The sequence below is a fragment of the Pongo abelii genome, chromosome 14, assembly GCF_028885655.2.
Source record: "Pongo abelii isolate AG06213 chromosome 14, NHGRI_mPonAbe1-v2.0_pri, whole genome shotgun sequence".
Lineage (NCBI taxonomy): Eukaryota > Metazoa > Chordata > Mammalia > Primates > Hominidae > Pongo > Pongo abelii.
The window spans coordinates 118,025,510-118,050,488 of NC_071999.2; positions in this window are offsets into that span (position 1 = coordinate 118,025,510).

The following is a 24,979-nucleotide window of genomic DNA, read 5'->3' on the forward strand; positions in this document are numbered from 1 at the left end:
AAGAAGGCATTCATTAAATAAGTCCCTGACATTCTGAGGGCACAGTTTTGCTGGAATAAGGATTGCCTAAGAACGGGTATGGATTCCTAGATCAGTCCGGATAAAAGATACAAAGGAGGGGCATGGCCTTGATTGGAGAGTCACAACATCCAGGCTAATTCCCCAGGAATTCCCTCTGGACCTCAGAATACAGGACGCGGGAACTCACCTGGGCAGTGCTGTCTGGGAAGCAGGGGCGGATCCGGTGGCGTCCTGAACCAAGAACCATGGACAGGGCCCTCTGTGAGGGACACGCGTGGGAGCGGGTCTCAGCTTCAGTCATGGTGGGCTGCCTTTGTCTACATGCACGGGGCCCTCCAGGGTTGCTTTGGGTGGTGCTCTCTTCTGGAAATCATGGAGCCTTCTCCCAGGGAAGAAGGTGTGAGCGCCCAGAAATGCAGCTTCTTGGGAAGGAGGCTGAGTTGTGGAGCCAGCACCTCCCAACCTCTGATTCTTCCTCTGCCCGAAGGGTGCCTTGGCCTGGTGGTAGATGTGCCCTCAGCTCAGTCAAGTCCGTGGTGCTGAAAGGGAAAATGTAGACTTAAACAGACCTGCACTCCATCCAGATGCACAGAGTGAACATGCGTCTTAGGACATGGAGCGTGTTGTCTATATTTAAAAAATACATGTGAGGCCAGGCGTGGTGGTTCACGCCTGTAATCCTAGCACTTTGGGAGGCCGAGGTGGGAGGATCACCTGTGATCAGGAGTTCAAGGCCAGCCTGGCAAACATGGTGACACCCCGTCTCTACTAAAACCATAAAAATTAGCCAGGCATGGTGGTGGGCACCTGTAATCCCAGTTACTCTGGGGGCTGAGGCAGGAGAATCATTTGAACCCAAGAGGCAGAGGTTGCAGTGAGCTGAGACTGTGGCACTGTACTCCTGCCTGGGTGACAGAGTGAGACTCCGTCTCAAAAAAATAATAATAATAATAAATAACTGTGATTACCTCTCGCTTATTTTTCTCTTTAGTAGCTCTATCCTTCATGCTTCATTTCTGCTTTCAGTTATGTTCTCAACAAGTGGTCCTGCTTCAAATCGTGTGCACTTGGTTTTTGGCTATTCATACTGGGCACGGTAGAAATCTAAGAGGTTGCTAAAAGTGAAAGAAACAATGGCTCATGAAAGCAAAACAGAATCCTCTCTTAGATTTGAGAGAGTAAGAAATTAGATTTGGGGGACATGAACTGTAGACCCCCCGTTGTGCAAGGAACCATGACTCCCTAGCAAAGACCCCATGGAGCTCAGCGTCACACGAGCCTGTGTCATGCACATCTGTGCCGCTGAGTAGAGGTGATGAACAGCGTCCACACTCGTCCTCATCTTCACACTGAAGGTACTCTGTGGATGTTGCTTTACTGTGTTGGGTGTGTAGTTTGCGGGTATGCAGCAAGTGAGATGCGGAAATTAGCAAAATGTTGACTATGATAACAAAGATGACAGTCAGGATTGCTATTATTAAAAATGTACACAGCAAGTAAAGAATCTGGCCAAGGCAGACATTGTCAGGACAGTGGTGGAGGCGCAGTGGGACCCTCTCTTTTCTAGATGCCGACTTCTGTACACATGGAAATGCTGCTATTTTAGGAACAACGACTCTCACATTGGGAGGGGATAATGCCAAGAAATCAATACCAGCTCTAATTGAAGCTACTGCTGCCGACAGCTGCCCCTCTCTTATGGCAGTTATCTCTGAGAAGAGATCCCACTCATGATCCTGTCTCTGAGGGAGAAGATTGGGAGCCCTCCGGGTGGATCCCTGCAACCTCCTGTCTGCCCCAGCAGTGGCCAAAATGGTCTGTGAAGGTGTGCGGCGCAGAGTGTGCTGGCCAGCTAGAGGCTGAGCCTCAGAGGATCTGCAGAGGGACGGTGGTGGACAATGGGGGTGGTGAGATCCCGCATTTGTCCAGGAGAAGAATAGAGATGATATAGAACAGGAGTATGAGAAAGAAATACATAAGTAGGTTCTTCCAAAAACAACAGCTGCCTTTAAATGAAAGGGAAGACCCTGTCCGCTCGGGGTGGCCACATAAATTCCCTTTCTCCGGACTCCACTGGAGCTTGGGGTTTCCTGTTCCTTATCCCTCCCACCCCTGGCTCTCAGCCCGCTGCCTCCCATCTCCCCATGAGCATGTGGGGAGAAGGCGGGAGGGAGGAGCTCTGAGTGACAGCGTCCACGTCCCGCCTGAGGCCTCCTCCTGCTGCTGCCACAGAACGTGCACTTGGCTACAACCCCATCCTCTCCCTGACCTGACACACTGCCGTGTTCTGACTCATAAATCGCCCTCATTTCTTCTTCTGCCCAGTAACTGTGGTGAACTGTACAGCCTCTCCCTGAGAAGTGGATGTCCTCAGCCTGCAATGCCCTGAGTCTGTGTATGACCCTATTTCCCATACAAGGAATGGCAGAACATCTGAGGGGCCTAGAGTTGCCACCTGTGCTGTGCTGTAGAAATGGTCACACACCCAGGGCTAACTAGGAGACAGCCACACAGTGGGATTCAGGAGAACCTGCCCACGGGTTCCTTCCTCACTCCACCGTCCTCTGCTAACCACGGATCTGTTCTGAACCTTACAGTTTTCCCTTTTCCAAAACATCCTGTGAATAGAATCTTGCAGCATTGCCACCTTTTGAAATTAGATTCTTTCACTTAGCAAAATGAGTTCAAGATTTATCCATTTGTAGCATGAGTCAATTTTGTGCCTTTTTATAACTACTATCAACATTCATGTAAAACTACTATCAAATTCAGTCTTTTTTGTGAAAATAAAAGTTTTGAGATTCACCTGGGCAAATACCTAGAACTGGGATTGCTAGTTGTATTGCTCACGTGTATTGAACTGCATAGGAAACTGTCAAACTGTTTTAGAAAATGGCTGTAAACATTCTCATGAGCAATGAATGAGAATTTCCATTTCTCTGCATCCTTGTCAGCAATTGCTGTTGTTAGTTTTTAAATTTTTATTCATTTCTTTTTATTTTAATTATTCCAATTGATGTGTAGTTAGCAGTATCTCATTGTGGTTTGGATTTGCATTTCCTTAATGACAGCTGATGTTGGGCATCCTTTTATAAATGTATTTGCCATTGATATATCTTCTTTAGTAAAGTATCTGATGAGATCTTTTGTCTATTTTTTATTGGGTTGTTTTCTTATTGTTGAGTTTCAAGTATTCTTTATATATTCTGGATATAATTTATTCAACAGATATGTGACTTATACATATATTCTATCAGGCCTGTAGCTTGTATTTTTATTCTCTTAATAAGTATTTTTCACAGAAGATAAATTTTTAATTTTGATGAAATACAATTTACCCATTTCTTTTTTATGGATCATGCTTTTGGTGTCATATCTTGAAACACCTCATAAACTGTGGGTCAAACAGGTTTTCTTGTAGAAGTTTTATCATTTTACATTTTACATTTAGGGATATGATCTGCTTTGAGATACATTTTTGGATAAAGTATAAAGTGTATGTGAAGGTGTATTTATTTGCATAGGAATGTTCAATATTTCAAACATTTTTAAAATGATATTTTCTCTACTGTTGCTGCCACTTTGCACAAAATCAGTTGGCTATATTTTTATGGGTCTATTTCTGGACCCTATCCTGGTCCATTGATCTATGTGTCTATTCTTTTGTTAATACCACACCATCATGATTACTATACCATCATGGGAAGCACTGAAATTGGGTAATGTGAGGTCTTCTTTGTCAGAATCATTTTGGCTATTCTAGCTGCTTTGCCTTTGTACATAAATTTTAGAACAACTTGTCAATATCTACAAAAAAACTTGCAGAGGTTGTGTTTAATCTATAGATCAAATTGGAGAGAACTAACATCTTAACAGTCAGTTTTCTGCTCCATGAACATAGTATGTCTTTTCATTTATTTATAAATGAAATGACCTTGATTTCTTTCATTGGTGTTTTAAGTTATTTGTGACATACAGATCCTGAACATATTTTATTAGATGTATACTTATGTACTTCCTTTTAGGGTGTTATTTTTAAATAGTTTTTTTTTATTTCAAATTCTAATTGTTTATTGGTGGTATCAAGAGCTCAGCTGAGCTGGAGAGACCTCAGCCACCAGGCATAGAGTAGCCTCCTAAGACAGCAAGCCACATTATGAAGGCAGGACAGAGTCAGGCCTGTAACCACACACATAGTTGAGCAAGAGGCTAAATGTGAGAAGTGCTGGCTCCCTGGGTTCTAGCTTTGCCTGTAGAATGGCATAAGGAGAGGGTCAGATAGTGCAGATGTGGAGGTCACCTCCCAGCCCAGGGACCCTAAACAACATGTTCCTGTTGTTTATGGACCTGAGGACTCGGAGAGAAGGAGAAAGGGGAAGGAAGGGCTCAGAGTGGAAAAGATTGAATGCTGAGAGGGGGGAAAAGCATCTTCCAGGTTCCCCCCTCCTCCCTCCAGATAGGGTTACCTGGGCTGCAAATGCAAATCTTCATGAGGGTGGCTGGCTGGGGGCTGAGACATTGAAGGCAACTTCCCTGAGAACCTGCAGCACTGGCTGGCTGTGCACTGAGCCCACTGTGTGGAGGGCAGAGTCTCCCTGGGTCTGCCAGGTGGAGCCTTTGCCACTGCCCATGGCTGCCCCTGAGGGATCACACAGAGGAGTTTGGCTGGGAACTGGACACCTCCGCTGGTAGGAAGACGGTTGGCTTTGCATGCTGCACTGGGTCCTGTGACTTTGCTCCACTCACCTCTTAGTTCTTAGTAGTTTTTGCTCTTAGTAGATTTTACAGATAAAAAAAAATTATACATGGATAATTCATGGCATCTGCAAATAGAAGCAATGTTATTTCTTCCTTTCCAATCTGTAGGCCTTGTGTTTCTTTTTCTTGCCCCATTACACTGTGTAAAACAACATGATATTGAATAGGAGTGATGAGGGTAAAGAGCTTAACCTGGTCCCCATCTTAAGGGAAAGAACTGAGGGCCGCATCATCTCTATGATGTTAGGTGTAGGTTACAGAAGGTGCCCTTTATTAAGATGACAGAAGCTCCCTTCTACTGCGTCTTTACTGTGAGTCTAGGTCATGAGTATTCCATTTTATTGATTGCTTTTTCTGCATGGATTAAGATGATTATATTGTTTTTCTTTCATGGTCTGTTCATATGGTAAATTATATGGAAGGATTTTCCAATGTTGGACTAGCCTTGAATTCCTGGAACGGACCACAGTGAGTTGTGTTCCACTATCCTTCTTATATATTGCTAGTTTCCATTGCCTGTTTTCTGTTTTTCACATCTGAATTTACTTCTTGTTTCCTTCGTTCCATATTCTCTTGTGTTAATTTGGCATATTTTTATGAGTTCATTTAACCTCTTTTATTGACGAGTTACTTATACCTCTTTTAAAAATTTTTCAGCAGTTGTTCTAGGGCTTAAAATATCTATGAATCTACTTTTACATAATTGTATACTCATTTTTGTAGCATACCAGGGCCTTTCAACAAAATATTACTAATTCCTCCCTTCCCTCCTATATGCTATTTTGCTATAACATTGGCTTTTACAGATGCTATAAACACATGACACATTGCTATTTTTTTCTTTAGACCAGGGATCAGCAGCATTTTTGTTAAAGGATCAGACATTAAATATTTTAGGCTTTCCGGGCCATATAGCATCTCTTGCAACTACTCAATTTTGTTGTGAATGGAAACAAGCATGGGTCATATGGAAGCGAGTGGGTGTGAGTGGGTGTGTGAGTGGGTGTGAGTGGGTGTGAATGGGTGTGTGTTGGCATGAGTGGGTGTGAGAGTGGTTGTGAGTGGGTGTGGGTGGGTGTGAAACGGTGTGAGCGGGCGTGAGTCAGTGTGAGTGGGTGTGAGCAGGTGTGAAAGGTGTGTGAGTGGCTGTGAGAGTGGGTGTGAGTGGGTGTGAGTGGGTGTGAATAGGTGAGAGTGGGTGTGAGCAGGTGTGTGTGGGTGAGAGTGGGTGTGAGTGGGTGTGACTGCTTTCTTGTAAAGTTTCATTTCCAGAGACAGGTGGGCCAGACTCGACCAACAGGCCCCTGCTTTAGACTTTCTCTTTCAGATAAGGTAAAACATGAATTTAAATTTACCTTCACTTCATCTGTTTCTAGTGTTCTTCATTTCTCTTTGCAGATCCAAGTTTTAGTCTGATATATTCGTTCTGACTCAAAAATTAACTTTTTTTTGTAGAGTACATCTGCTGATATTGAATTTCCTCCAGTTTTTTTGTTTTTTGTGTTTGAGAACGTGTTTCTCCTTCATTTTTGAAACGTGAAGTATTTCTCTGAGTATAGAATTCTGGATAAAGCATTTTTCTTTCTCCTGCAGTTTCCAGGCATCACCCACTGTCTTTTTCCTTCTGGCCTTTGGGTTCTCCTTGTCTAAGGTATCTTCTTTCTCCGGCTGCCTTGAAGATTTTCTCTGTGTCTTTTGTCTTCAGCAGTTTAATATGATATCTGCACTGGGTTTTTTGTGTTTTTTGCTCTTTTGTGTGTGTGTGTATTATCTTACTTGATGTTCTCTAAGTTTATTGGATCTGTGTTTGGTGTTTGCCTCTGATTTCTAAGAAGTCTTGGCCATTATCACATCCAGCATTTCTTCTGCCCTGTTCTCGCTTCTCCTTCTGGTTTTCCAGTTGTGCACACTTGGGATGCTCAATGTGGCCCCCAGCTCTTGGATGTTCTGTTCTGGTTGGGGTTTTGTTTGTTTGTTTGTTTTGCTTTTTCTTATTCTTTTTACTTTTGTATTTTAACTTAGGTAATTTCTCTGACCCATGGTCAGGTTTGCTGACTCTTCCATGCCTGTGTTAAATCCACAGATGCATCTTTCAAGCACACTCTTCATCTCTGTTACAGTGTTTGTTTTATTTCTAGCATTTCCATTTGATTTTTTCTCATACTTTCCATCTCTTCACTGAAATTCCCATTTGATATTGCATGTGACCCATTTTTTCTGTTAAAGCCTTTAACATACTAATTATAGTTATTTTAAATTCCGTGACAGATAGTTCCAACAACCGCTTCATATCAGAGTCGAGTTCTCATGATTGCTCCCTCGGGAATGTGCTGGCTTTCCTTGTCTTTTTATGCATCTCATGTTTTTTTGTTTTTTTGTTTTGTTTGTTTTTTTTCCAAGCCTCATGCCTGGAGGTCAGCACAGGATGAGAAGGCTTCAGGCCTGGACATGGGCCTGCCTTCTTCCTGCCAGGCCTGCAGTATGAGGCCTGCATCAGTCTGCTGAGGACCTGGGGGTTGTAATTTACTGTTGCTGCACCTACTCTCAACACACCTGGGATTCATGTTCCCATGAGGTCACCTGGGGAGGTGCTGGTGGGGAAGGATGGTGGGCAGAGGATGTCTGCCTGGGTTCAGGTTCAAGCACTCCCTCCCCTTGGCCCTGCCCCAGGGCTGGTGCCTGGCAGCACAGCCCCCTCCTGCCCCCTCCAAGCAGAGTTCTCAGTATTGCGCTGTTGTTTGTAACTGGAAGCTGTGAGTGGTAGGGTGGAGGTGGTTTCTGCTGTGATTACGCTCATTCCTGGTGACCTATCTCCCTGGGTTTGGCCTCTCAGGGCTCCTGACACTCCCCCGAGTAGCAGTTGTGGATGGAGAGCTTCACCCTGCCCCTCCCCAGGAGCAGCTTCTCTAGTTCTGCTCCTTTGTGCATGTCTGATCAGGAACAAGGACAGTTTGTGTCTTCTCCAGATTGTCTTCATGCTTGCACCCCCTGAAGGAATATGTGAAACCTCATGTTGTGTTCTAGAACAGAGCTTCTGGAACTCTGATGTGTGTCCTGTTCACTCTGGAGTCTGTCGAACTGCAGGCTGATGGAGCAGGTCTGGATCCTGCACTCTATACAAGCTCCTGGGTGATTGATGGGGCCTGGACCCTGCACTCCATACAAGCTCCTGGGTGATTGATGGGGCCTGGATCCCGCACTCCATACAAGCTTGTGGGTGATTGATGGGGTCTGGATCCCGCACTCCACACAAGCTCCTGGGTGTTGCTGCTGCTGCTTCTCCCTGGGCCACACTTTAAATATAAGGCTCTAGAGGAGATGAATGAAATGCACAAAACCACATTTTATTATTTTCTAGAATTGTTTATCTCTTCATTTTTTTAACAAAAGGCACCAGCTCAGTTTATAAGTTTCAAGTTAGTGTTATCCAGTATGCTCCCCTGACCTTAGCCCAAGGATTTCCCTGCAGTGCCATGAGGGCAGGAGCCCAGCCCACCAGCCTGGACAGGGCCTGGAACAGAAGCTTAATATTTTCACTTAATGAATCTGTGAACAACTGGGATGGAAAGAGAGAGATGAGCTGAGAAGGTAGGCACGACCTCAACCTGCGCAATGAAATCCCACTTCTTTCCTGGTTACTTTGTAAGCAGGAAACCATCACTACGAGTTGGCGACCTCCACACAGCGCACCAGGCAATCCTGAGCACTGCAGATGCTCTGTGTGGAACGCAGGAAGACAGCAGCACTATCGTTTCATCCTTCTTCCTTCCTTCCATTTTCTCTCCTGACCCAGCCCCCACTGTATCCACCCAAACGACAGAGGACAGATTTGCCCACAGGGGCTGGGACGATGTCTGACACATCTTGCTAGGATGGCCTGATATTTCTCAGAGGCTAAATACTCCCTGCCTGAAGACCCCTCAAAGTGTGGGAGCCCCCGGCATAGAGTCAGCCACACCAGGGAGCCTCTGCGCGGCTCTTCTTGTAGGTATCTCATGGTCCTTGTATGTATTCAGCTCTCTGATTTCCCAGCCAAACCCCGGGGACAGTCCTGGTGAATCTTTGTGGGAGTGCCAGGATGGGCTTGGCAGTGCTCTTGGCCTTTCCCAATCTGGCCCTGCCACACCCTCCCAGAGATGCCCAGCGGGACCTCACCTTCTACATCTCATGTGGCTGTGCTCACGATTTGTAGCACCAAGAAAAACATATTTGTATGCTTTCATTAACTCTCTTCTCCTACTACAACAATATTTTTGGATATTCACTAAAATGGGAAAATAAGTAGATTATATTGTTCTGATCTCCTACTTGATAGAACAGTCTAGGGAAAACTGACCTCCATTCACTGACCCTTGATATTTCCCTTAATGTTTTTTTCAAAGGAACTTGGTAATCTACTTGATTTCAGAACTGTGAGCATAAAGTCACCCTCTGAGACTATTGTGACCCTCCAATAAAAAGAGCATAATGTGTACTAACCCACTTCAGCTGCTCACTTACCCATTCAGCCAACCTCACTGAGCACACACGGACGTGCAAGGCACTGTACTAAGACGAGGCTATTCAATGACAACTCCAGTGTCGTCTCTTCTGCTGATGACTTGCGATCTGTTGGGATCCACAAACACTGGTCATTTGTGACCCAAGATCTAAATGAAGTAGTTCGGGAGTGAGAGAAGGGAGCGAGCAGATGGACCAAAAGCGTTTGGAAGGTGCAAGCGAGCCATGACTGTCGAGGCATCTCATCCCTTCTGGGAGAAGGCTGCCTTCAGTCAAATGGGGACTAAGTTCTAACCATACGGGGGAGGGCAAAGATGTCATGTTCTGAGATGATCGTAGCTCTGCTCTTCTGGTCTGCTTGTGTGCTGTGTGGCACTTGTACATCTTCATGTTGACTCATTTATATACCAGGACAATCCTATGTGGCCTTTGCTATACTGGAATTTAATTCAATGGTGTTTCATTTACAATTGTCAGGTCTATGTCCATAATCCAGTTTGGCCTATAGTGTTCTTTTGCTGTTATATTTTCATTAGATTTTAATGCCAGGAAATTGATGAGTTAATGGTATAATTGGGTAGCTTTCCATCTAAGCATGCGGGACCTGGAAATTTCCTTCTCTCATTGCCACAAAATGCACAAACCCCTCAAATCAAATTGACTACATGACTTTGCTTGCACCAGTGCTGATGTGGTGTTTACCTCTTTGCATTTTCACATGCGCTTTATCCACATCCCTGTGCACGTGTATAGAGGGCTTATTTAGCTTTGATAGGATGATTCCAGCGGACAAGAAATCTGCTGTTATTTTGTATTTCTTTTCTTATTGTTGTTGTAACTTTTTTTTTTTTTTTTTTTTTTTAGATAGAGTCTCACACTGTTGCCCGGGCTGGAGTGCAATGGTGTGATCTCGGCTCACTGCAACCTCTGCCTCCCAGGTTCACATGATTCTCCTGCCTCAGTCTCCTGAGTAGCTGGGATTACAGGTGCCTGCCACCACACCCAGCTAATTTTTTGTATTTTTAGTAAAGACAGGGTTTCACTGTGTTGGCCGGACTGGTCTCGAACTCGTGACCTTGTGATCTGCCCACCTCAGCCTCCCAAAGTGCTGGGATTACAGGCATGAGCCACCGCACCCAGCCTGTTGTTACCTTTTATAGTACCCGAGCCAAGTACTGAATATGCATTGGTTTAACTAATGTGGCATTTTTCCAGAATCAGTTAAGTTCCAAGAAAGAGTCCAATAGTGACAAAATAAACGCCATGAGGCTTTTTCCTACACCGTTCAGACGACCCCACTGTTGGAGCTGTTGGGAGAAAGGACATGGCCCCTGGAGGTGACAGGTTTGGGAACGGTCCCTGGTCACCTTATTTAACATCTTCCCTAAAAACAGTGCTTACAGCTTAGTTTGCCAAAGGCACTCACAGAAATAACTTCTTTGGATTTTAAGACACCCTTGAGTTAGGCAGTCCCTAATCCCTGCATTGCATAGGCTGGAAATCTGGCTCAGAGAAGGGAAATGTTTCCTCACATCTACCTTATGAAGCTCCTATAGGGGCAGCTGTTGCAGAAGGTGGTGTGAGCTTCTCAAGGTCATACGGTTGTTAGTAACAGTAAGTCACTGGCAGAGCAAATGCTTGGGAGCAGCAGGAGAACGGCTGCTGCCTGCCCAGACATTGGTCTTTGTGCCAGGCCCTGGCCCCCTCCTGGGCCATCCTATGAACAGGGCACTCAGGGGCTTTGCTAGCTCTGAGAGGAAGCAGGGTCTGGTGCTGTTGCCAGCATGGTTCACAGGGTGTTCAGGATGAAGGAAGATGTCCAGGGTGTCTCAGGGCCCACAGCTGTCACAGGAGGGCCCGCTCAGTACACCTTCTAGGAGAGAATCAACCACATGTTACTGTTTTTTGTTTTTTTTTTTAAGACGGGGTCTCACTCTGTCACCCAAGCTGGAGTGCAATGGTGTGATCATGGCTCATGGCAGCCCTGACCTCCCAAGATCATGTGATCCTCTTGCCTCAGCCTCCCAAGTAGCTTGGACCACAGGCAGGTGCCACCACACCTGGCTAATTTTTGAAAAATTGTTCGTAGAGATGGCATCTTGCCATGTTGCCCAAGCTGGTCTCAAACTCCTGCACTCAAGCCATCCCTGCACCTCAGCCTCCCAAAGTGTTGGGATTACAGGCATGAGCCACTGCACCCAGACTCCTGCTCTTAAAATGCCATTATTCATAGGCAACAGCTGCAGAATAGATAAGTGAGACTTCATCAAAATCAAAACCTGCTATGCATCAAGGACACAACAAACACAGTAAGACAGAGTCAACAAAGGCAACCCAGGGAGCGGAGGAAATATGTGCAAATCATATACCTGATTGGGGTTAATATCCAGAATATGTAAAGAACAACAACTCAACAACTAAACACAACTCAACTACAGAAGGGGTACAGAATGTGAACAGACATTCATCCGAAGAAGATACATAGATGGCCAGTAAGCACAGGACAAGGTAACCTACAGCACTCCGCCCTGGGGGAGTGCAGACCAGAGCCCCATGAGATGCCACCTCACACCTGCAGGGATGGCAATTATACAACGAAACAAAACAAAGTGTTACCAGTGGAGGGTGTTCAGGTTCTTGGTGTTTTGAACAAAGAATTAGACAAAACACACAAACAAAGCAACAAAACAACAGCATATATTTATTGAAATGAAAGTACACTCCACAGAGTGGGAGCAGGCTCTAGAAAGCAGCTTAAGAGCACCAGTTACAGAATTTTCTGGGATTTAAATACCCTCTAGAAGTTTCCCATTGGTTACTTGGTTTACACCCTATGTAAATGAGGTAGTGGCCCACAACCTGTCTGATTGGCTGCAGAAGGTGACCAATCAGAGGCTGAAATAGAGTTACAAGTTACACATGAAGACTTGGCCTGTGACCAGTCTGATCAGTTTCAGGAGGGGACCAATCAGAGGTACTTTCATTTTTCATCTGCAATGCAGAAAAAGGGTGGGGGGTGTTGCAAAGGGAGTGGCCTCCGATCCTTTGGCCACTTTGGGTTTGGAGAGGTGCGGTTTTTCTTTTGATTCAGTTCTAGGAAGTCAGTGTGAATCAGCCTTAGGTTCCCTGCCTCCAGACCCTATTCTGCCTCAAAAGAAAATAACAAGTGTTGGGAGCATAGAGAGAAACAGGACCCCTGTGCACTGTCAGTGGGGATATAAAATGGTGCCATTGTTATGGAAGGCAGTATGGCAGCTCCTTAGAAGATCAAGCATAGGCCATGTGCGGTGGCTCATGCCTGTAATCCCAACACTTTGAGAGGCTGAGGTGGGCAGATCACGAGGTCAGGAGATGGAGACCATCCTGGCTAACACCGTGAAACCCTGTCTCTACTAAGAATATGAAAAATTAGGCAGGCGTGGTGGCACATGCCTATAGTCCCAGTGACTCGGGAGGCTGAGCCAGGGGGATTGCTTGAACCTGGGAGGCGTAGGTTGCAGTGAGCCGAGGTTGCACTACTGCACTCCAGCCTGGGTGACAGAGTGAGAAAAAAAAAAAAAAAAGCATAGAATTAGCACGTGACCCAGAAATTCCCATACTGAGTACATGTCCAAAAAACATAAAAGCAGGAGCTCAGGCTAATATTTGTTCCCAGGAGCACTATTCACAATCGCCAAAACATAGAAACAACCCAAATGAACGGATAAACTAAGGGTGAAATGTCCGTACAATGGCAAGAGATTCGGACACACGTGGCAGCATGGAAGAACCCGGAGGATGTTATGTAACATGAAATAAGCCAGCGATGAAAGAACAGAAACTGCATGATTTCACTTACATGACAGACCTAGAGTCGGCAAATTCATAGAGATGGAGAGTAGACGGGTGGCTGCCCGGGGCTGGGGGAGAGAATGGGGAGTGAGTGTTGAACGGGGACAGAGTTTCAGGTTGGGAAGATGAGAAAGTTCTGGAGATGGTGGTGGTGATGGCAACACAACAATGTGAGTGTGCTTAATGCCTCTGCCTGTGCACTTAAATGTTGGTCAGATGGTGAATGTTATGTTATGTGTATTTTACCGCAATTTTAAAAAATATATTGATGCTGCTGGCTATTGGGCATGCCTTCTCAAAATAAGACACCCATATCTTGCCACCACAGGGCTTTTTCTTGGGTGATTGCAATTCATCTCTTATTAAAAAAAGAAAAGAAGGAAAACATAGGATAGAGAAGATTCTCAGGTTATTTTGCTCAGATTTTTTCCTAAGATATCCTAAGAGTTGCCTCAGACGTGGATTATTGCTTTTGGTATGGAAAATATATAAAAATGTGATAGAATCTTGGGTTGGAAGGAACCCTAGGAGGTCATGCTACATCTTCTTCAGTCTGCAGATACCATATCACTTCAATTACCCCAGGTGGAAGAGAATTTATTCTTCTTAGGAAAAAGATCTCTTCTTACCCATTTCAATTGTAAGCTTTACACTGACAGGAGAATGTTCTTTATAGCTCCTCCAACAGTCGCTCTGTTCAAAAGATCATCTGCAGAGGACCTGCCTCGACCACGCTCTCTCCTGGGCAGATGGAGGCCCGGGGCAAATGAAGCAACATCTTCCTCATCACTCACAGGCCCAGGAGGGGCAGGCACAGCTCTGTTGACTTCCATCTTCTCCTCCAACCCCATGGTCGGGGAGAGCTCCAGGCATGTGTATCTACAAGATGAGAGACCAAAGCTCACCTCGCTGCCTTCCCCTCCCCTCTTTCCTTCCTGCTTCCTTCCAGGCATCTTTTCTCATAGTGCAGAGTTCTCTGGAGCCCTCCTATGTGAGCCTGGGTTCGTTTGGAGCCCCCCATGTGACCTTTTGGTACCTTCCCATGTCCACCTATTCCCCTTTTGCTGTGTACCTTGCAACAGAACCCTGTCTTCTAGAAAGGCTTTGTCAGTTTAAAAAGAATGGAGTCGCTGCATATGTGATGCAGTTATTACAATAAAATTGGACTGGTATTCTGCTGCACTAGAACACTTCTACAATTTACCAAATGTGCCACTTTTATCTTCAATTCCAGAGGTCTCCTAACCTTCAGAGGCAGTCAGACACTAGAATCACAGCACAGTTGGCCTTTTGATTGGGATCCACCTTCCGCTGGGTGGTACAGCCAACAGACATCTGGCTTACAGACTGGGAAGAATGCAGGTCGCTGACAACCTGCAGATTGTTCTTTCCAGGGTTAATATGCTTCTGCATTATTTCATTATCTAATCACTGATCAAAAAATGTTTAGCTGGAACCGGAACTGATTCTTTGGGTGACACAGCAGTTGATCCTCCTGGTGTGTCACTTTATTTATTGCTCCGTTGATAACTGTTCTCTCCAATCCATGTATTAATCTACCTGCAGGGTTCCCACAGGCACACCTCTCAGGTGGATCAGGCACCATTCTGTAGACAAAGAAACTGAGGCTCCAAGAGATTATTTTCCCAAATAAGGCCACCCATGTGTTTGGACTCCAGCTACATGATACCATTATAGAGTCAATACAGGCATGGGAACTCCAAGGCTAGAATAAGGTCAGGGATACAGTTGGGCCTCCTGTGAGGGACATGGGGCCAGAGCCAACAGGGAGGACAAGATCAGTTCCCTTCCTGGCCCTTCTGAATGTGTGGCACCCATGTCTCCCCATTACTTGCTCTGGCTGAGCTGATGGTCCTAACTGTTGGAAGGAAATCCAGAAGAGTGGATATTGATGTAAAGATTAAGTGAAATGCCATTATAATATGCAGCCTATAGTTGAACTGTTTAATGTATCATTGCTATCTGTCACATTGCTCGATGACTGAAAGCAATTGCATTACCAATCTATAAAGCTGGAGTCGCTCCCTGGGTGATAATTGACCAGATTTGTATTTCTATTCATGGGGTTTTTAAAAGGAGGTAAAAGTGGGTTGTGTCCAAGTACAGCATTTGGTTGTGTTAATAAATGTGATAATCAGGTTTGGACGTACAACAAAATGCCTCCCACAAGTAGCATGGAAGCCCACGCCGCTGGGGGCCTGTAACCTTATAAAACCCCAGGCCATTGTCCCTAAATTACTGCATTTACTGTACAAGGATTATTTCAACTGTACCCCCTGGAATTATTTGTTCTAAAAGAAAATTTAAGCGAAGAGTCATTTAAGAAAAACACATTCTGCTGCTTCTACCCCTACCCTCCTGTGGAATTGGAGCACAACTGGGTTGAACTCCCCAGAATCACTGGAGGGGCTTTCTGGACTCGCGGTGAAGGTCTGCGGTGCAGGCTTGTCTGGGTCTCAGCAGTGCAGCCACTGAACCCCGCCTGGGTGGGGGCTAGGCTCTAGCAGGTGGAGGCCCTGGTCCCCCTGGCTCCAGAGACATTGCTCGGCTCGTGACACCTTGACCGTTTTACCTGGGACTCAAGCCAACTGTTCACCCAGCAGAGGACCTGAAATGGGACCGGCCTGCGGTGAAAGGCACCAGGTGTCAGAGCAGCCAGACCCTGGCTTAGTGCTCTTGTTGGCCACTCCTACACACTCACTCTGGGGAGGCCCTCCAGGCTCTGGATATCAGCAAGGTATCTAAGTCCTCCTCATGTCTCCATCTGCAGAGAGAAGCCCAGGCTACCCACCATGCATGCTTCCTGTGAGGGTTCCAGATACTTCCAACAAAGCTCTCAAAACAACCACACCAATACCAGGAATAGTTATTAATGTTTACAATATTGACTGCAACTTTCTTCCCCAGGTTTTGAAATTTGGAAGTCCAATTTCCAACTAGAGTACAGCAGAAGTGTGCAATTAAAGTGGGTTATGTGGGAGGAGCTGAGTCCGGTTCTTTGACATTGACCCTCGTGTGGTCTTGGAATCACCCTTGTGGGTTCAGGTGTCACTGTCTGCCTGAGGGCTGGGGAAGCAACCCCGAGGAGGATGCTGCTAGCGCATTGACAGTCTGTCGTCTCACAGCTTGGACTGTTGGGATGGTGATCGCTAGAGGCCTTTGTCACAGAGCACGAGCATGTTTGGAGACACCACCGAGACCCCCAGAGCATCTGCAATTACTTCCTTTACATAAATACCTGCCTTCCTGAGATCCTGTCCACCCCTCCACCCTGAGGCTCGTCACCACCCTGTGGCCCATACTGGCTCCCAAGGAAAGACCCTCAGGGCCTTTCTGGAAGTTAAGGGGAATGAATTCATCAGCAGCAATTGCCATCTTCAACCTTTGCGCTGCCTTCTTAGGAGGCCTGAGAGCTGCAAGAAAGCCTGTCTGACCTGTGGGCTGGCTTAGGCTCTGCTCCCATCTCACTTTGCTCTCTGTTCAGACTCATCTGAGAGCAAATGGCAAATAACTGGAGAACACTTTGCAGCCTTCTGCGGGGGCCCCTCCCGCCATGCAGGGAGCACGGAACGCAGGGCCTTTTTGGCAACTGATCTCCTGTCTCTATTTCTATGGCGCCCATCACCATGGTATCCAAGATCCCGGCAGGCACGAGGCTAAAAACAGAACCCGGGGGTGGGGGAGTGTGCCCTTTCTGACTTCAGTTATGTTCTTCAGGGAACAAACTAAAAGCAGAACACTGGCTCCCTCCTCCCCACTGGGCACCCCAGAAGGCTGCCTTTCAGGCCTTAGGGTGCAGGGGCGGTGGGTGTGCCCTTTGAAGAGGGAGAGCGACCCAGGCCTGGCAACCCCGGCCTGGTGTCACTTAGGACCTGCTCAGAACCTGGGTACCTGGATTCCCACACCATCCACATGCATGTAGGGTTGGCCCAGAGGCCAGACGCTGTGCTGGGTCTGGGGGGAACAGAGTGAAGAAGACAGCCCCCGTCCTCAAGCCGAGGGCAGGTCATCTGAATCGAGCCTCACAGGAAGCCATGGCTGAGTCAGGATGAAATATGCCGAGTAACTGGCAGAGCGGCTGCAAATGTGTTAGAGGGCCGGTGAGGGATTCCAGATGGCTTCATAGAAGGAGTGCTACTGGCTGGGCTGGGTTGGGCCTGAGAAACCGAACAAGACTTTGGCAAGGAGGAATTGCTATGGAGTGAGTGGGTAGCCTCCTGCGACATCAGGGCATCACAGATGCAGCCTCCACGCCCCACCTCAGGGTGTGCCTTTCAGCAAACTCTTAAAGAGCTCTCCCTGCCAGGTGCTGAAGATGCAAATAATGGTGGAGCTAGGCTGGGGGTCATGGGAGACCCTCAGTGTGGGCTTGGTTCTAGGCAATGTGGAGCCAAGGAAGATTCTATTCAGGGATGTCACTGACCAAAGCTTTTTTAGCGTTTCATGTGTGGGAATTCAATCATCAAATATTCTTCCTGTGATGTGGATGTGTTTCCAGCAATAGATTAGCGGTTAACATTACACACAGCAGTGACTTTCTGCGTACTGTATGCACTCATGGAAATTCACAGTTTAGTTCTCTCAGGTGAGAAGGCCGGTCTCTAGGCAAATTCTACTTCATAGTTCTTTATCATTTACAAAGCATTTCAGACCCGTGGTTTTGGTGGATTCTGGGTGGTGTGGCTGGCAGGCGGGTATCCCCAGCTGCTGTGTGGTGGTACAGACCCCCGTTTGACTGGTGTCCTCTGTGAGTCGAGGGCATATGAGGGCAGCCCACGCAGTAGCACTGATGAGATCTAGGGGCTCACACTGTGCTGGGAAGGAAGGGAACCTCATTCTGAGTTGGCCAAGCTGGGACTTGTCAGGTTGCACCCAAGCCCTGAGATCCAAGCCTCTGCCTTGATGTCACACCTTGCAAATGACCTTGGAGTCTGCAGCCCTCCATGTTCCCTCGTGGGAAGCTAGTCATGTTCTTCGCTAGCTTTTGGAGGAAGGTTTTACGGACTGGTGGAGCCTCCTTCTGAATTGGCCAAGTTGGGGCTTTCAGGGTGTGCCCACGTCCTGTGATCCAGGGCTCTGCCTTGAAGTCATGCCCTGCCAATGACCTTGGAGTCTACGACCCTCCATGTTCCCTCGTGGGAAGTTAGTCATGTTCTTCACTAGCTTTTGGAGGAAGGTTTTGTGGACTGGTTCCCCTAATGCTACATAATTGTCTGTACTTTATACTTTCATGTTTTAACCTTGGAGCGTTTGCTACCTGAAAGAACCCGCTCTCTGGAAATCGCATTTCCTCCTCATTGCAGGGTAAAATGGCAAAGTCCTTTCTTTTGTTTCCTAAATGCTATCACGTGGCAGTCAATTAATCTTCCTCCTCATAAGATAATTTCAAGTTAGGAATATATGAAAAGCCATTTCTGTCTGGTCAAAATTCCCTACAAAGGATTTTGTTGAATCTTTTATAACAACCATCTTAATGGACTTCTGGGTTGAAACTTAGCCAGTGCAGCCAACCATGTGAGGTTAATTGACGGGTACAGGTTGAATTGTTTCCCTCTTAAAAGAAACCAAAGTTCTAACTCCCAGTGCCTGTGACTGTGGCCTTGTTTGGAAATAAGATCTTTGCAGGTAATCAGGTTAAGTTGAGGCCACTGGGGTGGCCCTGATCCCATAGGACTGCTATTCTCATGCAGAGAGGAACTGGGGCACAGACATCCATGAAGGAAAGCTGTGGAGATGAGGGAGAGGACAGCCACCTGCAAATGGAGAGACATCTGGGGCCATCAGGAGAAGGGAAAGAGGCAGAAACAGATGCTCCCTCACGGCCCTCCTAGGACCCAGCCCTGCCAACACCTTCACCTTGGATTTCTGGCCTCCAGAACCTTGAGACAATACATTTGTGTTGTTTTGAGCACCCGGATTGTGGCACTTTGTTACGGTGGCCCCAGGAAAGAATACACTGACTTAAGTTCAGTGATACAAGCCAGGCTGGCTCAGAGCCAATTGACTCCTTTGGTCACTTAGAAGAACATTTCATCAATGCTTCGTGAATATATCTCTGTAATGTTTCCATTTAAGAAACCTCCCAAAGGAAAGAAGCTCCCTATGTTCAGAATGCATTGCTGCAGCCTCTTAAAGAAAATGACCACATACAGTTGTGATCCCCTCATCAGCCAATCAGCATCCAGCAGGGACAGCACAGGGTGGAAGCTGGAGCTCCCCATTGGCAGTGACAGGGCTGGCTTCTCCAGGACCTTCCCATGGGCAGTGACAGGACCAGCTTCTCCAGGACCTTCCCATGGGCAGTGACAGGGCCAGCTTCTCCAGGAGCTTCCTGTGGGTGGTGACAGGGCCAGCTTCTCCAGGAGCTTCCCATGGGCAGTGACAGGGTTGGCTTCTCCAGGACCTTCCCATGGGTAGTGACAGGGCTGGCTTCTCCAGGAGCTTCCTGTGGGTGGTGACAGGGCCAGCTTCTCCATGCCTTTAAATTTCTGATCTCTCATCAGTTTAAATATCTCCTGTGTGATAGTTTTTCGTCAAATCTGGCCATTTTTCTGCCTTTATTCTGGCTTTGTTAAAGCGCTCAACCATGATCACTTTCAGTTACATGTCTTGGAAAGCCCTGATAATTAGATTTAAATCATAAAATATGCTAATGCATGCAGATAGTATCAGGATAAAGATTTCAAAGGCAACTTAATGTATTATTGCCTTGGCAGAAACAGTTGAGTGCTGTGTAGCTGATATGCTACATGCTGCGTGAGGCACAGGAAAGTGAACTAAGGAGAGCCTAAGAATCTACCAGGGCTGTGCCTGAGAGGCCAAAGGCTGGGATCACTGTTAGATCTAAATCAATTATCTTTTAGTTCTTAAAATCTTTCCAAATTTGTTCCTTGCCATGTGCATGTGCCCATCTGGTGCTGCCAAATCTTCCAGCTGCGTATTTACGGAGTGTCTGCTCTCTGGAGTGCACACCGTCAGGTGTCGGGGGTGTTTCAGAGTTTCAGCATCACTGAGCTCTTAGGGAAGAGAGACAACAGACGTAGAAGTGACGCCCGCTGCGTGTCCTGGAATGCCCACACTCCAGGATGCGTGGAGAGAAGGAAGAAGCAACTCACAAAGCAGACCACCTACACCCAGGGGAGTGGACGTGAGCTCTTCTGGGGGCCACACGGTGAGGCATGACCTCCTAGGCATGTATCTTGCTCCATCTCCCAAGCAAGGAGATGCCACCACCCCAGGGGCTTTGGGGAGGTGACATAGCCAGGTGAGCAGGTGTTCTGGGGGAAGAAGTGGAGGGACTGTAGGATTAGGAAGATGGCCTGGCACACTGTTCACCACCTTTAACTGAGAAGGACTAGGACCCATGTGAGGAGATCTGGAAGAATTTTCTATCATCTGGTTATGAAATTTCATGAGAAAAGGCTCATGAGGGTGGGAGACAAGGACAATCACAACTCACACAAAGAGGGAGCCGGGAAAGTGACCTGGGTGGGGGTGTCCAGGTCCCCTTGACTCAGTGCCAGTGCAGGACGGCTGCACATGGTGGCCTCGTGGGGTGTGCTGGAGGAAGTGGACTCCATCTGTAATTTTGCCGGCCTCCTGGGTGATGTATGGCAGGGAGTCAATTCATTCTTCTCAAAGAAAATGGGGGAGAGGTGCTCTGTTGGCTTCCTAATCTGGGAAGATGTCTGGGCCACTCCACTCACAGATGTGAACCTGGGGTTAGTGTCATTCATTCATCCCACAAACACTTATGGACCTAAATGAAGAAGGATCTTCATAGCATCCCACACAGGAACTCAGTTCACCCATGCGAGGCCTCCCTTGGCCACTCCACGTGAAGTCTTCTCCATCCCTGCTGCCCTGTCTCCCTGAGGTCCCTCCACCTGTGGTGAGCTGCAGGATGCCGTGCTCACTGTGGTCACTGCTGGTCACCACCCCACCAGTCAGAGTACAGGGTACAGGAGGGATGGATCCTTTGTCTTGTACACTGATGGGATCCCGGTGCTTAAAACAGGCACTACCACATAGGTAGGGGCTCCACCCATGTTTGTGGAATGAATGAATGACAAATGGGGAGAGAGTTTGGATTCTGCTGCTGACTGAGTGTGCACAGGCAGCCTAAGGGAGGGACGCTGAAGCCTGCTGTGGGCCTGCACACCAGCAGGGTCTCTGGTCATGTCAAATTGAACTTCAAATTCAAAAGAACAAATACTGGTTGTCTTGCCTCATATTTATTAGGTAAATGTTTCCCAATGCATAGTTCTGTTTTGGGAGCAGCTGGATGCATTAGTGAAAGCCATCAACTGCCTCCTGGAATCATTTAACACATCAACATTTTACAGCAGCAAATGGTGCCTTAGAGCAGCAAGTCGGAGCCCTCTAGGATTTCTTTCAAAGCCCTTTTTGTCGGTGTCTGTTCAGATTGTCTGACTTCCTATTGAGCTAGAAAGGAAAACTTTAGAAAGTCACTTGCACTGATATGCAGATGGGGGACTTCCGTCTTTTCGTTTTTCATGCTTTAAATAAAGAATTGACAATATTGTTTTGATGTGTTAATATCCTGGTTTCTTCTAAATACATTTTCTTCTATTCCTTTCATGAAAATGATCAGATTTGACCGTGTTGTGTCCTTAGCAGGTATGCAGGAAGCACGGGGTGACTGGGTGCTCCCTGGGGGCAAGCATGGTCCCCCACGAGTTCCTCAGGACGCCTGGTGTCCCGTGGTCGTCTGGGTGAGTGAGGGAGTGACGCCAGGTGTGAGGAAACGGATGGGTTGTAGGATGTAAGTTACTGAATTCTGGGATTTAAAACAAGTACCTGTGCAGCCTGTAGGACTCAAGCCTTCACTAATTTGCTAGACATCTTTCCGTGTTGCCTTCTGACCAAGTGTTAGTCTATAAAATTACTTTTAATCACACTATGAAACTGAAAAAGGTTTTATCTTTCAGGCATGGCTGTGATTGTTTTGAAATGCCATTCTGGCTCTCTGTTAAGGTTTAATTATCTGTTTTGAATAGCATCTGTGGAATTCATGTTGCCCAACTTGTTTTGGAAGAGAAACCATAAAATATTTGGTAGCAAGAAAGCCAAGTGATGATGGTTACATCAATCACACAACTCTGGGCTCTCCCTCTCATCAAAAGACACATCGCACAGACCATCAGGGAGGAAAACATCCCGGAAATAGGGACAGATGACTGACGTGCATGGCCTCACTCACTTTATGTGTTTTTTCAGCGATGTTGCCTCATGGTACACACACATGTGCACACACATGAACACGCAGGTATACACATGTTCTGGCCTCAAGAATGCCTTCCAGCTCCCTCAGGCACCTGAACTCCGACTGAAATGTCACCTTCCGCCGGAGTTGTGGTCTCTGGAGATTTGCTCCTGCAGTGTCAAGGGTCTCCAAACCCAAGGACTCTTGTCTCCATGTGGAGGAAGCATTTGAATTTCTCCCCAGGTGCCTGGCCCCTCTCCTTCGAATGATGTTTTTGCACATTGAGGCTCTACTCACTCAAAAGTTCCATGGTTCATGGAAAGTTTGCTGCCTTCTTCCGCAGTGATGAGGGTTGGAACACTGCTTAGCGTTCTGCGTCCACCTTCTCTGACATGGCTCTGTAAGCGCTGTCTCATTAAGAGTAATGTTTTTTCCGTCATGGGTATTCTGCTAGAGTTGTTCCATCTCCAAATATGTTTTTTTCCCATATCCACATGTCAATCGGCAACTTGTCTCAAGCTCGAAAATGATAGTCGGGAGAATTGAAATCGCTAGCAGTTTTAACACCAAAATGTAACTATTCCAGGCTCAGAATGACTGCGGAATAAATAGCTGCATTCAAAATCGGGCCACATTGCAAAGGCAAGTGCCCGGGTTATTCTAGAGTAATCTTGGGCATTGCAAGTCAAGTCAGTCTGGTTTTCTTGAATGAGTGAGAACCCAGGTTTTTCCACCCAAGGTCTCACTGGCCCAGCGAGCCGGAGCCTTGGGCTCACTTGCTTAGGCTCATGTGGACAACTGGATTGGACACACATTTTCACCGGACTTGTGCCCCTACAACTTTTCCAAAGGGAAAATCCCGGGTGTGCATGGATGTGGGGATGGCTTTTATGTGTGGAAACAAGAGGAAGGGATGGCCCAGCAGGCCTGGAGGAGGAAGTCTCCTGGGCGAGAGGATTCTGTAGACATGACGCTGGGCTCCTTTTAATTTTGGGTGGCTCTAGGCCCAGGGACTATGCCTGCTTAGCTTATTCCATAGAAGGTTCTCACAAGGCAAAGTTCAGGTGCTTGGCTTTGCATCTTGCACAGGCTTGGAGGGTGGGCAGGACTTCAGGGAGAGACCCAGCCACACGTGCAGGTGGCAGGTGGCACCCACATTCCAAAGAGCAGCAGATGGAGGTCCAGGCAGGGTCTGTGAGGCAGATGTCAGGGCGCAGGGCTTTCCCACAGGTGAGCCCGGGACACTGGAGGTTCTGAGATGGTGGAAATGAAGGCAGTCTAGCGATGGGGATGGGGCCACAGTGCTGATCTATGGGGTGCAGGGCTTGGTTTAGAGGAAGTGGGGAGGTGCATTACCCTCACCTGCAAGACTGGCAGCAGCCAAGACTCAGACAATATTAGCCCTAGTATGAAATGTAGAAAAGGCCTTCAGAAACAACATGCTAATTTAGGGCCTGGAGTCAGGGTCAGTTCTTGACATCCACCTGCTCTCCAGTCCCAGGACAATCTGTTGCAAGCCTGGGTTATGACCCATATTTTGTGGCTTGCAGACCACAGGTATGCCACGAAGGATGACTGAGTTTGATCCTTGGCCCTCAATCTCAGCCCCCCAGCCCAGGACCCTGGCCACCTCTCCTGTCTCAGGCCATCCCTTCTGCGACCACACTCTGCTGACCAGGGACTCAGCCCTTGGGACTGGGAGGGTCTCCCCATGGCTTGGACCCCTTGGATATCACACCAGCTTAGGTAGAAACTGGTTCACCAAGTAGCCTTGGATGCCTCAACACATAAGACTAGGAATATCCAGAAGTTGCTGGTATCATCAACAGAATAGCTCTTTAAATTTACCATGGCCAGTTCTGAGTTTTTTTCCCAAGGCCAGAGCAGAGGGGCTGTGTAGGGAGGGAAGGGCACCACGGCCTCAAACCAGAAGCACCATGGGAAGTGTGGGGCTGGATCTTTGGGTGAGATGTCATTTTGCAAGACGGCTCTTTCCAGAAAGTCCATGTATGTGTTTTACAACAGGTTGATGTGAATCTGGTGCACTTTTGTGTGTTTCACTGTGGGTTGGTGCCACTGGAAGTGTGAATCTGGTGGACTTTCCCTTCTGGTCTACACAGTCTAGAAAGCATGAAGTAAGGAGGGAAAGGGAAGGAGAAAAGTGAGCTATGAAAAACTCAGTGACGACCTAATAATGACAAAGCTGATGGAAGCACAATGACAATCACAGCAAACACAGGTATGGTTTAGCGCGAAGATTCTGAGAGGATGGGCGCCGATGGGTCTGGCGGCGAACACACCGCAGATCCTCATCATCTTAGAGAGAAGCGACCACCCAGCAGCCCTGTTGGTGACGGTGTGTCAGGACGAAAGGTTCCCACGGGACTGGTAAGCACAGAAAGGTGTGTGTTTTTGCCGCCTGACTTTGCACTGCCCCAAAGCATCAAGGAAGCCGGGGGGCCAGGCCTGGCTCTCGTCTAAAAGAGCCCCTCGGAGACCCGGGGGCCGGATGTGCCAGGAGGGAGGGGCCTCAACCAGCTGGGACTCCAACAGGCCATGGGTGGCCATGCACAGCTGACTCCACCATGCCCCACAGGGAGGTGCCTCCCTCCTGCATTCACC